The 16,107-nt window shown below is 35.4% G+C and overlaps 1 long non-coding RNA gene across 1 annotated transcript; it reads right to left on the bottom strand.

Moving 5' to 3' along the window:
* Window positions 1–446: 446 nt before the first annotated feature.
* On the bottom strand, window positions 447–925 carry LOC148202162 (uncharacterized). The gene is made up of 2 exons (XR_015784637.1): window positions 843–925; window positions 447–763 (listed from the first exon to the last, which is right to left on the bottom strand). It is a non-coding gene; the product is annotated as an uncharacterized LOC148202162 (long non-coding RNA).
* Between the last annotated feature and the right edge of the window lie 15,182 nt (window positions 926–16,107).

Consider the following 16,107-nt stretch of genomic DNA (forward strand, 5'->3'; position numbering starts at 1 on the left):
ATGTATTATATTTATATTATTTATATTTTTAAGTTTTTAAAATCTCAAGTTTCTTTTTTATGACGTAGAGTTTTATTCCAACACTAGTACACTAAGAGCATACTGCACCGGTTATTTTTGCTTTTAGGCACCGGTTCTACAACCGAGGCATATACCGGCGAGGTAAAAAGATTAAACTTTATGCCTCGGTTATAAACCGGGATAAAATGAGACAAGAATATGCCTCGGTTCTTAGATAACCGAGGCAGTAGAGTGTATTTTTTTTTATTTTTCGTACTGACTCTCGTTCACGGTTCATTGTTCATTCATTTCTCAGTCATTCTCTCATTCACGGTTCATTTCTCAGTCATTCTCAGTTCATTCATTTCTCAGTTCATTCTTCCAATTTCAGCTCCCAAAATTTCTTTCAATTTCAGCTCAAAAATTTAAAACAAAGAAGAAAACTGTAACAGGAATCAATCAGCAACACAGTATCATCAATGTCCAAAACCAGAGAACCAAAATGCACAAAGCAAAGGGCAACACAGTATCTTCCCTTCCCTTTCCTTTCTCAGTTCTAATCAATCTATTTCCCTCTCCTCTCTCAGATCCCACTCGCAGTCCAACAATCACCCATGTAATCCACCTGCGCCGCCGCAAGACCCTCCGCATGTTCCTCGCCCGACGCCGATTCCATCCCCCGCCGCAAGATCCCGCGCCCCTCCCCGAGGCCCGCGTCCGCCACAAGCTCAAAGACCTCTTCGTCTCCTCACCTCCGCCACCCCTTAACGAAGACAAAACAATCTTCCATCAGCAACAACAGCAAAGAAAAGAAGAAGAAGAAGAAGAAAACAAAGATCTACCTGTCGAACTCATCCCTAACCGCCCTGAGCCTCCGCCTCCGCACCGGATCTCCCTTCCGGGGCACTCCGCCGCAGCTCTCCGCCTGGTATCCTTCGTCTTCCGCTACCGGTTGCTGAGAAGAGCGTGGCGCCGCAAGATCCCCCGCTCCTCCCCTCGCCGCAGCCACGTCCTCGCCGCAGCCTCGTCCTCGCCGCCGCGCGTCCTCGCCGCCGCGCGTCCTCGCTGCGTCCTCGCGTCCACTATCGTCGACGTTGTAGGAGAAGAGGAAGGAAGAAGAGGTGGTCGCAGCAGGAGAAGAGAAGAGAAGAGGGGAAGAGGAGGATTTGGGGAAAACTTTTGATAAATCTCAGATTTAAGGCCCAGTAATATGCCCCGGTTCTATTTTCAACCGAGTCCGTAGGCCCAGTAATATGCCCCGGTTCTATTTTCAACCGAGTCCGTATGTTTCGCATGTGAGCATTACGCTTCGGTTCAGTCTGGAAACCGAATTAGTATCTTTTTTAGACACCGGTTATCTAATAACCGAGGCATATAATGCTTTTAAAATTATCAGAGTGCCACCGCGTTTTGATAGACTTCGGTTCCGTAGAAACCGAGGCATAATGTCCGAGTTTAAAACGTCATTTTTTACTAGTGCAAACTCAAACTCTTCACTTCCAGTTTAGGCAAAGTCTTCACTATCACCATATTCAAATAGAATATCTCTACTAAAATTTAAAATTTTGAATTTTAACGTCATTGTAACATGTTATTTAGTGGCAATTTAAACCGTCATTTTTTTTCAGTTAATTAATTGTGATAAAATTTAGAGTGTATTATAACGTCAATTTATTATATTCATAATTATAATTATTAAAGTGAATTTTAACCGTCTCTAAATTAATATCACCACAACATTTTTCTGGGTAAAAATTATATCTTTGACTGCACTAATAGTAATATCGGTAATAGCATCACCAAGATATGTAAATGTATTCATTCAAGTTGTGCGCTGTTCCATCTGCATGTATGAAGATCGTGTGAAAGTAAGAAACAGAGAAATATATTCATTATATAAAGTGTATAACTTCGGCTTGTGCTATTAATAACAGAGTATTCTTTCACAAAAACAACTACCGAATAACTGTGTGATCCAATATTGAAAATTGATCCCCAGGTTGCCCCGTTTAACTTTTCTTTTTAATAGAAAAATCTTGTCCATGCATGCTAATTACTTAATTCAACAACTTAAGTGACTTGGCGAAATTCACATTAACATTACACAACTATAAGATATGTTCGGTTTGATAAAATATTTCCACTTTCTTTTGTGTTTTCAATATTAATTACAAAATATGGCATACTTGTTTTAACCTGTTTTGAAATATGTTTTCAAATAAGCTTTCAAAGGTGCTTTCTGTGTTTCATATATTTCTCTTTATTATGTGATAAATAACATAATGATATGTCATGTCAAAGCCATACAAGTCCAGTTTCCTATAGAAATTTCCCAGTCATTACCTTATGCAACCATAGGTTCATGTGGAGGTTCTTCAATCCACTTTCCACCAAAATCTTTCATGTTTCTTTTATCGGATGCAAAACTACGAAGAAATATTGGAGCATGCACAACTCTGAATAATATGAAATATCATGAGAAACAATTTCATATACTTCACTTTGATAAGCAACTACTTATCAATGCGGATGATCAATACATTATTTCATCAACAAAATTGAGGGAACACCTAAAGAAAGCAAAGTTCATAAATAAAGTTATAGGTGACAAGTCGCAATATCATGGACAAACAATATCGTAAGATGCTGTAAACCATGATATTGAGTACGCAATTTCAGGCTTTCTTAGAACAACCAATAGTTGTGAAAATTGATTCAACATATGGACTCGGGAGACCAAGAGAACTCTCATGAACTGAAATGGTTATTAAAAATTGGAGAACAACGAGGAGGCCAAGGTATAAAAACATGGTTTGTGGGCGGAACCGGCCAATAGAAATGCCGCATAAAAGATTACCAACAACTCCTACAGAGCAAGCTATCCAAACAAATGTTGGGTAACAGCGGTACTTGTTCCTTATTTGTGAATGCAAAATAGACACTAAGCGGAAACGTAGAAATGAAAGAGTAATGAAAATGATAGCACCGTAAATTTTTACATGGAAAACTTTTTGAAATATCTCCATTATAAAAGTAGGATTACAAAGTGTTCTCTTAATATCTGAGGATCTCTTTATAGAATCTCACTAACGAGTGTATATTTATGTCCACATTTATGTTTTAAAATTCAAATTTTTGATGGGATAATTGTGTTTAAATGATTGATTTTAAGTGAATTTGTGATGATTTAAATTGTTGGGTTTGAGAATTAGAGAGACGTAAAAAGTGAGTTTTAGTGCATAAATTATTCTTGGATGTTCTAATGTTTATTTGTACAGTTGAAATTAAAGCTTAATTGGTCCAAATTACAAATTAAGGCCCAAAATCAGGTTTTATTTGAAAAATAATGTACATATGGGCTAAACAGGCAGTCTTTACCTTGCATCTACCAAATTTCCCTACATACACCCTTCTTTTCTTAACCAAGCCCAAACACTAAGCCTTTTTTCCTACACCCCTAAATTTTCCTACCCATACCCCTCCTACCACTAACTAGTCAAACTTCACCAGATTACACCATGTGGCAATCCATCACCAACATATCAAACCGTCCTGATGATGTCACATCACTCATCCTTCAACTAATCAGTAAGCCAATCAGGTTTTGCCACATCACCACCCCTGACACATTTCACACATCATCACCATCTCCAAACAGAAACCCTAATTCCCAATCCAAACCCTAAGCGTCGTCAGCCACCAGCAACCACCTTGTCGTCGCGCCACTACAAGCCACCACAGATTCTCGCCGTTAGCCGCCTGGTCCCATCGCCATCTTCAACCTTCACCGTCCATTCCACGCTAGCAGGGTCATCACAGTCAAGCCGCCACCATCGCGAGTCCTTCACGCCACCGCACCGCCAGCCGCTAGTCACTTCCACCGCGACGCAAATCGCAACCTTCAACGTATATCACCATCTTCCTCGCGAGTTCCGTCGTGCCTTCTGATAACAATTAAAAAAATGTTATTTTCATGCTTAAAATTGATACTAAAAGCAACCTTTAACACTTAGAAACTAGCTTGAAATCATGCTTTTGGTCATATTTTTAGAAATAAGAGAGCTGGACAGGTTTATGCTTGATTTAAGTGATTTTGTGCAGGTTTTAAGGTGAATTTGGTGAAAGAAGTGAAGAAGGACAGAGATGGAATCAGAAAAGACATCAAAAAGTGCAAAAGGAGAAGCCGCAACTGCCGCTCAGCGGCAGTTTACCGTTGAGCGGCACTCAGGCAGTCACGTTGGATCCGCTGAGGGGTGAAAAGGCCGCTGAGGGGAGAAAAACAACTCACGCACTTACCACTGAGTGGTAGTTTACCGCTGAGTGGCACTATTTTTGGGCTTGGGCCTAATTTTCTGTATTTTTAGAATAGTATATAAGCTTTAGGACGTCCTAGGGTTTGTATCTTTGGCTGAGAGGAAGCAGAAACACACTTTTCACCCCTTGGGGGTAGATTGGGAGATGGTGACGGCTCTCCTCTTCTCTTTCTAGGGTTTTTCTATCTCTTTCATTCTTCCATTATTGTTCATCTAGTTTCACCATGAATATGGTGAACTAAACCTTGTATTGTTGTTGGGGAATCAATGTAGTCTTGTGAAACTCTCATATATGGAATTTGGTTTAACATCTTATTTTAAGACTTATGCTTTCTTTCATCATTAGTTAGGATTTTTCCTCTTTGCTTAAAGCTCGCTTTGTTTAACTCATTCATTGCCATGATTATTGATTTTGTCGATATGGGAACGTACGGGGAAATCTAGATCCGGGGAATTTCTCCCAATAGCATATTGGTTGCCGTTAAGTTTCTGCACTTTAGAATTAATTAATAGGAATGCTAGGAATTGTATGAACTCGTAATTAAGGATAGACCTTCTTGCAAGGTGATTTAGAGAGTGGCATTAACATTGATGAAAAGAATGATGAATTCCTAAAAGTATATGAGAGTGGATAAGATGAAATTGATAACCCCAACAACATACTCATCCATCTAATTCATTAAAGTGTTTGTATTCCTCTTTTCCATTGATCAAATTCATGCATACATGTTCAATTACTGTCTTTTGCATTTAGAACCTACAATCAATTGTTCACAAGTCTCAAATAATCAGCAAATCATATAACTAACTAGGCCGTGAGTCCTTTGGGAGAACGATACTTGGTCTTACCGAGTTTATTACTTGATACGATTCAGTCACACTTGCCGAGGGTTAAACAAGTTTGTGGAGCCGTTTTTCGGTGTTCATAAATTTGTCATCACCATCCTCCATCACCGCATCAAAACCTGCATCAAAACCAGACCTGCAATAAACCCAGCAATCACCGAAACAGAAATCAAAACTGTTGCCGCCACCGCAGAAGACATGGAAATCACGGATCCCCTTCTTCTTCCTCCATGGCCGCCACCATCCATCATCTTCACCACAGCACCACCACGAACAACATCCACGTCACCTTCATCGTCCTCCACCGTCAAAGCCACCGTTGCCGGCATCATCAGCAACCTGTAGAAAAATCCCAGGCAAAGCAGCCGCCGCAGGAGCAAAGGGGAAGCCCTTTCCCCAATCTGAAAACCTAATTGGGAAGGAAGAGGGCTGCCACATGGCAGACCTTCATTGGTGCGTCCTTCTCTGGTCAAACAGGGGTTCTGTTGCAATTTTGGAAAATTCAGTTGGGGCTAAAGCGCAAATAGAGGAAATTTTAGGGCATTTGTGTAATTTTGGAAAGTTAGAAAAGCTAAAAGATAAAATTCAGTTGTTGAATTAATTTAATTTAGGAATATCAACAGAAAATATCTTCCAAATAATGTTATAATTATCTAAATCTTTTAGTTATTTGGAAGAAAGATAAAAGATTTGGGCAACATATTCAGAGTCCAAACCCAATCAAGCCCTATATAAAGAGACCCAGGGAATGCAGAAAATGGGACTTGACTTCATTCATTCATTCACCACTTCTCTCTCTTATTTCATAATGTATTCAACTCCATTCATGGAGAGCTAAGCGTCTAGGGCTATTCTGCTGTAATATCATTATGGATTCTAAGGTTAGATTGAGTTAATGCAATTGTTTATTTTGATTATTAAAAAAAAATAGGGAACAAAATTAATTGTTTCCCCACTCACCCTTTGGGATGGTATACTAAAACTCTTTCTTGTGTAGACTCACATAGTTTTTGCTACACTATGTCTTCACCTCTTGGTGGTATTTCTCTCCTTCACAGTGGCTCTCTCTCCTCTCTTCTATTGCGTTGTATTTAAGTCTCAGTTGTGTTTTTTTCTTGCACCCTTTAATTTCCTATTTATAATTGTAGAAAGAAGCAAGAGTCCAAAATAAGAGGTTGGTGAGGTGGCCTTAATTTCCAGAAAGCATGCAATAGTGGGAGACAATGCCAATTAGTAGTGGCTACTTTCAGTGCATTATTTTTCATAAGCAAACTTTGCTCAATATGTGGTGGGTCCATTTTATTATTCAACAAAACTCCCCCGTAAACTTAAAATGAACCTTCTATCTTTCTTTGCATTTTGACTTAGTGGGAGGTACCATGACACCATCACCTTGGCAACAATCTTCAACCTTCTTTGTTGGTATTGACTTAGTCATCATATCAGGCCAATTCAATTCTCTATGAATTTTCTCTATCTTCAATCTCTTCTCATCCAAAGCTTCTCATATCTAATTATACTGAATGTCAATGTGCTTTGAGTGTGAATGGAACATGGGGTTCTTGGTTATATGAGTAGTACTTTGATTATCACAGTTCACGACATAATCATCCTAATCATGTTCTAATTCGCTTAGAAAATTCTTCATCCATAACATCTCTTTAGAGGCTTTAGTGACTACTACATACTCTGCTTCAGCAATAGACAAAGTCACACATTTTTGAAGCTTTGTTGCTAAGAAACAGCTTCCCCTACAAAAGTAATAAGATAACTTGATGTTGACTTCCTTGAATCGACATCTTCAGCCATATTTGAGTTTGAATATTCGATTAGGTTTAGATCTCCATTGCTAAAACAAGCTTCTTTTGGCAGATCCTCTAAGATACCTTAGTATCCACTTAACAACTTCTCAATGCTCATTTCTTGGATTTGACAAGAACTTGCTCACAACTCCTATAACGTAGCCAATATCTAACCTTGCATAAACCACTGCATACATAAGGCTACCCACGACAGAAGAGTAGGGTACCTTGTTCATTTCTTCTTTTTCTTCTTCATTTTTTGGACATTGACACTTGTTGAGTTTGAAATATCCAACAATTAGAAGCAGATTTGGCATTGTGCATGTTGAACCTTTTGAGAATCTTCTCGATGTAATCTTATTGAGATACCGACAACATTCTTTTAGAATAAAAATATGGAGATTTTCATTCCTAGTATCCTCTTCACTGCACCCAGGTCTTTCATGGCAAAAAACTTACTCAATGCCTTCTTGAGAACAGTTATTTTAATTTTATCCTTTTTCACAATCAACATATCATTAACATATAAGAGAAGTATGATGGACTCACCATTTTCATAATTCTTCACAAATACACAGTGGTTTGCAGAGGTCTTCTTAAAATTATGTTGGATCATGAAAGAATTAAATTTCTTATACCGTTGTCTTGGAACTTGCTTCAGACCATAGAGACTTTTCTTCAGACAACACACCAAGTGTTCTTTGCATGGTTCTTCAAAACCCTCTGGTTGCTTCATGTAAATTTCCTCTTCTAGGTCTCCGTGTAAGAATGTTGTTTTGACATCCAATTGTTCAATATACATGTCTTGTTTTGCGGCAAAACCTAGAATCACTCTAATAGATGTCATCTTCACCATTGGTGAAAATATGTCATCAAAGTCTATTTTTATATTGTGGTTGCACCCCTTGACGACAATTCGTGCTTTCTACCTTGGGTTTGGATTGTTCTCTTCATTCTTGAGCTTGAACACTCATTTGTTCTACCATGCTCTTCTTTCTTTTGGTGATTCTACCAAATCATATGGTTGATTTTCCTTTAAGGATTGAATCTCTTCTTTATGTATCATAAGTTGGCTTGATATTGATCGAGCTAGTGATCTCAAGTCGAGAAAGATACAAATCTAAGTATGATTACAAAATAGTGGGTCAAGAAATGCTTATGGTTCAGGTCAGTGAATTAACAAAGTGAAGATGGAGTGCTCAAATTTGTTTTTTTGTTGCAATGGAAGAGTGTTTTACTTTGGTAATGCGATAGCATAGTTGGAAACTATGTTACTCAAGAGTGGAGATCAGTAAAGCAATATGAAGTTCCCATAATGGGTGTGGTTAAAGGTGATCAAGAGCATACTAGGTGGTTGTTAAAACAGAAGTTGTAGTGATCAAGTCAATTATATAGTGCTTCTTAAAAAGGATTAATAGAAAGTCAAAGGAGATCAGTCAAGGGTTGCTCAGAAGTCAACCATATTAGAAGTTTTAGAGGAAATTCACAAGAGACAGTGAAGAATAGATGAAAGAAATAGGTGATTGGTTATGTGAAAGAAAGATCCTTAAAAGCTAAGGTTTAGAGGTTGAGAATTTGTGTTGAGAGTAATGGTTAGACCAATTTAAGTTATTGAACATTAGAACATTTTAGCATAGAGGCAAAGTTTTTCATGTCAATAAAGTTGTTGGGGAGTAATATCTTTGTCAAATAGGTGGTTGTGATAGAGAATGAGATGAGAATAGGTTGTTTCTCCAATCCGATAAGTGAATTTTCGAGGACGAAAAGTTTTCTTATTAGGGAGAATGTAATTCCCTAGAAAATGATATTTTAGAAGTGATGATAGTTTAAAAATAGTGAGACTCTCTTATTTTAATATTAAATGATTTAGTTATAAATAGTTTTGTTATAAACTTGTTTCATTATTTTAAAACTTACCATCTCTCTATAAACCACTTTTCTAGAGCTCTTTATCTTCTCTCGAAGAGTTCTGACTCTTGAGTCATCTATTTGATGATTAGGAGGTGTCTAATCGCTCATGGTGACGAGGTCTACATTTCTAGCCGATCAATTTCTACCATAGAATAACTAAGTTTCTACCCTTATTTTTGTTAGATTTCAATCTATGATTTTTTCCAAGAATCCTCCTTTGCATGTGGCTTTTCTGTTTTCCCTTTTATTCTTGGTTAAATTGAAGTCCTAAGGACTCTGTCCGCTTTCAATTTGGTGTTTTGTAGGTCCGTCTAAAAATTCCTTGCATTTCAAGCAATCAGCGGAACATTCTTTATAGTTGGACTGTTCTTTGTGAGGTAAAGGAAGCTAGTGTTATGTTTTGATAGTATGATGTTTAGTAATTGTTGGAAATTGATATGAATTGTGGTTGTGAAATTGTGTTTGATCACATGATTGTTGGTGGACTTATTTGATTTTGTGGTGAACTTCAAATTTTATGTTGGATTGTGTTATTGAGATGTGTGATTGTGTTGTTTTGGGTTAAATGTGGAGGGGAATTGAACTAAGTTGAATGGTAAGTGTTTTTAGTAAAAAAATGGAGGGATTTGGTATGTCAGTTTTTGTGATAGGGGTTAGAATGGGTAAATTCAGTTTTAGAGTATGTTTATAGGTGAATTAAGACTTGTTGGAGTAGTTAGTAGTACTTTAATGGTGTCTTGGTTGGTTTTGAGTTCAAATGATGGGGTTTTGAGGAGTGAAACTTTGAATTAATGATCAAATGAGAGAAATTGTGTTTTTGGGGATATTTTATGGTCATTTGAAACTTGTCTAGAGTCTTAGTTACGAGAAATCTAAGATAAAATGAATTAGTAGTTGAAATGTTGAGTTGTGTATGGTTTTAGTTTCCATTTTAGGGATTTTTAACTATGAGATTTTAAATTTGAAATTATGGGTTATAGGTGATTATTTGTAATATGTTATTGAGTCAATTAGAACTTGTTCAAATGGGTTAGGCTATAGAAATTTAGTGTAGAAGGTGAAAATCTGAGTTAGGTGCTTTTGGATTGTCAAAAAATGGTTTGATGCACTAGTCTTCAGTCTAATGATCAAATGGATTCTTACTTCTACTTATAAATATGTTTTCCCATCAATTATAATGTTTAGAGAACCCCTTTGATAAATAGAACCAGTCTCAAGTGCATCAAAAGTAAATTTTGAAGTGTTTTGTGTGATGGCCCGAGCACCCCTTGTTCCAGTGCGGCTCGTGCTTGGGTGCCCTCGAGCGCCCCTACACCAGTTTTGGAAGGTTTTCAAGGTTCTGGAAATCTCTTTTGGACATTCTTTAGGTTGTTTTAGGGGTTTTGAACCCTTCCGGAGCTGTTGGTGAAGGTTTCAAAGTTGTTTTCCTTGCTTAAGTATGAGTTTAAAGGGGTTTTGTGTTGTTTAGTGGTTCTTCTTGGACTATTCTTGTGTATTAATGTATATGGAATGGTTTCATGTGATTTTTTATGACTTGTTGGTTTGTTTATGGTCCTTTGAAGTATAATTAGTGTTATATATGTTTGTATGGAATGTAAAAGTGAAAGGTTATATGTATATGGTTTCATATGGATTCAATTGGTTTCATGATTGGTAAAATGGGTTCCACAGAAGGACTCCTTCAGTGTGGTTTCAAGTATCTTTAGAATGAATAGGGAGCTCAATATTGAGGGTTATCCTAACACTTTAATGATCTTTCATTCTCAAATAGATAAGATTGACTCATTTGGTCATAGTAGTAGGAGGTCTTAGCCTAGGTGCTTTTTGGAGGCCTACGACGCGATAACAGACTAACCTTGTGAGGGTGGTAGGGTGAAACCCATTGACAATGACTTTGCAAAACAGTAGAGGTCACCACAAGTGCACAACCTATCATAACTCGACATTCATTCTAAGTCTGGACAGTCGGTGTAGGTCTTTACATATTAAGATGTTTGGATGGGTGAATGTTACATATTTGATTTAAGGATGGTAGGTTATAAATGATATATGACATGTTTTGTATTCTAGCTTACCCTTGCTTTTGTGTTGTCTGTCTTTGTGTATGTTTTCTCTTTTGCGATGATCACCCTAATGGTGTGAGCTTAGGAAAACATTCTTTACAGTTGCTCTAGCGAGAGGTGAGAGTGAAACAATTGGGAAGTCAGATGATTCTACATGTGTAGATCTTGTCTTTTATAGGTAGGTTTATTTTCTTATAGTAGTTCCATTATCGTCTATGTAATATTAGTTTTAATAAACCCAATAATCACCAAAACAGAAATCAAAACTGTTGCCGCCACCATAGAAGACATGGAAATCGCGGATCCCCTTCTTCTTCCTCCATGGCCGCCACCATCCATCATCTTCACCATAACACCACCACGAACAACATCCACGTCACCTTCATCGTCCTCCACCGTCAAAGCCACCGTTGCCGGCATCATCAGCAACCTGTAGAAAAATCCTAGGCAAAGTAGCCGCCGCAGGAGCAAAGGGGAAGCCCTTTCCCCAATCTGAAAACCTAATTGGGAAGGAAGAGGGTTGTCACGTGGCAGACCTTCATTGGTGCGTCCTTCTCTAGTCAAACAGGGGTTCTGTTGCAATTTTGGAAAATTCAGTTGGAGCTAAAGCGCAGATAGAAGAAATTTCAGGACATTTGTGTAATTTTGAAAACTTAGAAAAGCTAAAAGATAAAATTCAGTTGTTGGAAAGTTAGAAAAACACGAATACTTGTAAAACAAAATAGTATGAAATGAATTTAAAATATTTGTGTATTAAATTATTATTTCTAAAAATAAAACTATCACTTTTCTCGTATATCTTTTTTAAGTCTTTGTGATCTTTACTTGGAATAATTATCAATTCAAAGTTATCAACATTTCCTTTTATGTTTTCATTTTGATGTATAAATATGTATAATTAACTTATTCTTTTTATTAAAAAATGTAATATATAATTTTATGCAAGAAAAATATAATTTAATTATATATAAAGTATTACTAAACAATGAGTTATAGGGTTTCATTGATAAATCATTTCAACCATTCAAAAATTACTGTCAATCAAATAAATAATTAAATAAACAAGGTAAGTTTGACATACCTTGCCTAATTATAGGGTTTCATTGATACGAGTTTAAAATCTATTATAACTCAGAAGTAACTGCCTAGATAGTGTTTTTTATAATATTTCAACCAGATTTTAAAAACATAACTACTACATTCTAAATCACTACCATCAAGCCAACACTTCACATTGAGAATATTAGACATCACAAATTTAACAACCATACAATAACATGTGTTGCACTAATATCAAGAAAATAAATAACATAGAACTTTATGTTCTACTCAAGACTTGCACCAACTAAGCTACACAACACTTTATGAACTCATGCAGATTCTAATAAAACATACTCAAGTCTTATTTATAAGGTCTACATTTTCTCAGGTCTTACATATAACATCTCAATTTTCATATTGTTCAACTACTAAAGGATTCATCATATTCTTAATATAGTACAAAATAGTTCACTCGAGGAAAACATATAAACTGGTATTACAATTATCCAGATATAACATATAATAGGAAAATATATATACACGGTCCTACACTAGAAGGAGATATACTACATTAAACCAAAAGTGTAATATAGTCTATACAAAACAAAAAAGAAATAATGAAATGTCTGACTTTAAGCCTCAGCTTCACCATCAGCTAGCACCTGCTCACCAAAGACATTCTTCTCTACTCACACCATTAAGTTGATCATTGCCAAAGAGAAAGGAGCACACACATATAAACAAAAACAAAAGGGTAAGTTAAAGTATCAAAGAACATTCATACAATTTAAATCAATAATATCTTCTTAATAATTGTTCAAATCAAACAATACAAAAATAAACTTATCAACTCTAGACTTCGATCATCCAAATACATGTATTAATGTCTACTCATGGAGGACATGTCCAGTGTATGGTGAAACAACCCTTCCACATCAAACTATCACACACGAAGGTTAATCCATCAAACATCCATGGCCAATAGATGATCAGCCTAAGGACCTCCTGTTACTCTTCACGACATAATCATCCTTCTCTACTTGACATTGGAAGTTATTAAAAGTGTCAGAATCATTATCCAATCTCGCAGTCCCTTCATCAATACATCACACTACAAAACAACAAGGATTTTCCCGTTGATTCCCTTTCAATATCGACTTAATTCACACTTTCCATTTCATTTGAACATAATCAAACATATAACATATACATTAGTACTATTATCCATTCCAACTAAAAACTAAACATGAATCAGATCAATTTACATCAGTTTAAGCCAAATCAAGAACCAAAAAAACATAGAAAACAAACATTACTACGAAACATAGAGCGTTCAACACTCAACCCCTCGTACAGTGAGTCGGACCTCTCTCACAACTAATTATAGGAAAAAAAAGGTTTAGACCTGTAACGAAAACCTGGCGCTCAGCGTCCCAGATTACCGCTCAACACTCAGAAACCAATGGCCCATTGACTTGGGCAGCGCTCAACACTCTAAAGCACTACTCAACACCCAAGAACCAGAGGCTCACTATTTTTCTATAGCTTCATTTCTATGAATTGGGGAATTGAGGAACTATTCAGATGACCAAATTGGTATTCTTAACTCAATGGAAAGTTCTAAAATATGTTTTGATTCCATATTGAACACAAGTTAGCTCAATTGATTTAGAATCTCCTATTCTCTAATTCAAAACTAAACCAAAAACTCATATATAGCAGATTTCACATATTTCAGATCAGATTTTAATGAACTAAATGGTTAACCAAGTCCTAATTGACTCAAAAATAGACTTCAAACATCATGTTCCCTCTTAAATCAACTCCTCTATAATTTTACCTATTAAAACCCAAAATTTTAAACCAAAAATGAGTCATTTCTCTAACCTATTGTCAAACTAAAGTTCAACAACTAATTGATCAACCAAAACAACAACCTATTGTCCACATATCATCAATAATTAAGCAAAATTTTGCAAGAAATCATAGCAAGTCTCTTCCAATATTAGACAACAAACATTTAGATCAAGTTAAAGCAATTATACCACACCACAAGAAAAGCTCAAACAAGTTTAATCTCTAAATCAAACTCAAGCATACCAACTCAAATTATCAAAGCACTAAAACAATAAAAAAGAGGTATTTAGCTTCCCTTACCTTATAGATGATCAAGCCGCCTTAAAAGGCCTAAAAAAGTACCAAATGCATAAAAAGCCTCATCTTCTCCTACGAATAGCAGAAACATAATCAGGGCACACCGTTAGGACCAATGATCAACATAGAGTTGTATTGAAGACTCAAACATCACATGCAATAACAGAAAGCTTACATACAAAAAGGAAAACGAAATTGACCAAAGAAAGGAGTAGAAACCAACTTACTCTATCAAAGACACTGATTGGTTAAACTTGAAGATCTCGCCACGAGAATCACTCAAGCGGTCTCAGATCTTCAAACAGATGAACAGGGAGCGAGAACCCTTAGAAATAAGTTAGAAAACTCTAGAAAAGTGATTTTCTAGGGTGCATTTTAAAATAATGAAAATCGTTCATAACGAAACTATTTATATTAAAACCATTTAATATTAAAATAATTGAGTCTCGATATTTTAAACCAATCATCACTTCTGAAATGTCATTTGGGATTTTACGCACACTATTAATAAAGAATAATTTATAACAATTTTATGTGCATGTTAATCATTAAAATTATATTTAATTTCAATATATATCTTCTATTTAGGAATGGTAATATTGGTCACATGGTATGAGTTGTTCTGCAAGTCCTTTTAGAAAAGTGTAGAATGCATGAGTTTAACTTTATTGGTTTGTTCTACATAACTTCCAACTTATGCGAGCCAACAATGGGACAAGACGAGACGGGATGGATCCGCCTCCATAAATTTAAATTGTAAAAAATAATTATATGTGTTTAATATTAAAGGGAGAGACAAATACTCCATCATGCAACAATATTGATTTGTAGTCATTAAGTGTATGTAAATATAAGATTTATTAATTAAGCACTCAGATAAATACATTAACCAAAACATTATGATTAATAATGCACATAATTTCAATAAAAATATCATAATAGCTACAACTTGAAAAAAATCAAGATTCAAAAAGTATAATTATTATTTTGTTTTAATCAAATATTTTATTGGTTATGTTTAAACTATGTTTCTTTACTTCTTTGGACAAAATGCATTATGTTTGTTAATTCAAAATAAAAAATTTTAAAAATAAATAATTTTTATGTGACTCATCCTACAGGTCAGATGTTTTGTGAGAGAAAAAAAAAATTAACTCATTTTTATGTGAGACGGGTCAATTTGAATCGTTTTAACAGACCAAATGTAGAGTAAGTCAAAACAAGCAAACCCATATTGTCACCCCTACTTATATTGAGTGAATAAAGGAGGAAATTAGAAATAAAACAATAAAGATTAAATAGTGATTTTAAAAGTTACAGGGATGAGGAGAATGAAGCATAAAGTTCACTTATTTTATACAAAAAACATAGGAAAAATGAAAAAAATATAAAAACACAATAATTATAACGTCCTTTCTAGATAATCCAGTCAATTTGGCCTCCCTCGCATGGTTTGGCCTGACCCACATGAAGTAGGGTCAGAAAAACTCACAAGACCAAAAATCCCCATTGAAAAGGCTCACAAGACCAAAATATCCACAAAAACCTATGGGACAGGGCTAGCTCATAGGTCTTCTTTTTGGAAAGGATATTCATTTTGAATACAAAAAAAAATGCAATTAACTCCTAATCTGTAACAAATCTAAGTGATTTTAATTTGTCAAAGAACTATCTATAAATATTTTAATCACACTAACATAGACTTTGTAAGAGGTTTCATAAACTTGATTGCTTGCTTATACAGATAAATTATGCACCAACATAGGATGTTCAAATCATTGATGGGATAAACATATGTAATTTTCCTTGACTCGCTAAACATATTTTTAAAGTATATCAGATAGTCATTTAATTTTGTTACGTGAAAAATTCATTTAGATCTAAATCAAAACTAAATAAGACATATCAATTTGAAAGTTTAAATAATGAATTTATGAATAATAAAGATTTTTTATTATGTATTTTTTTCTTTTTTTA

The sequence above is a fragment of the Vigna umbellata genome, chromosome 3 (genome assembly GCF_029865625.1).
Source record: "Vigna umbellata cultivar VRB3 chromosome 3, Vumbellata_1.0, whole genome shotgun sequence".
In the NCBI taxonomy this organism is placed as follows: Eukaryota; Viridiplantae; Streptophyta; class Magnoliopsida; order Fabales; family Fabaceae; genus Vigna; species Vigna umbellata.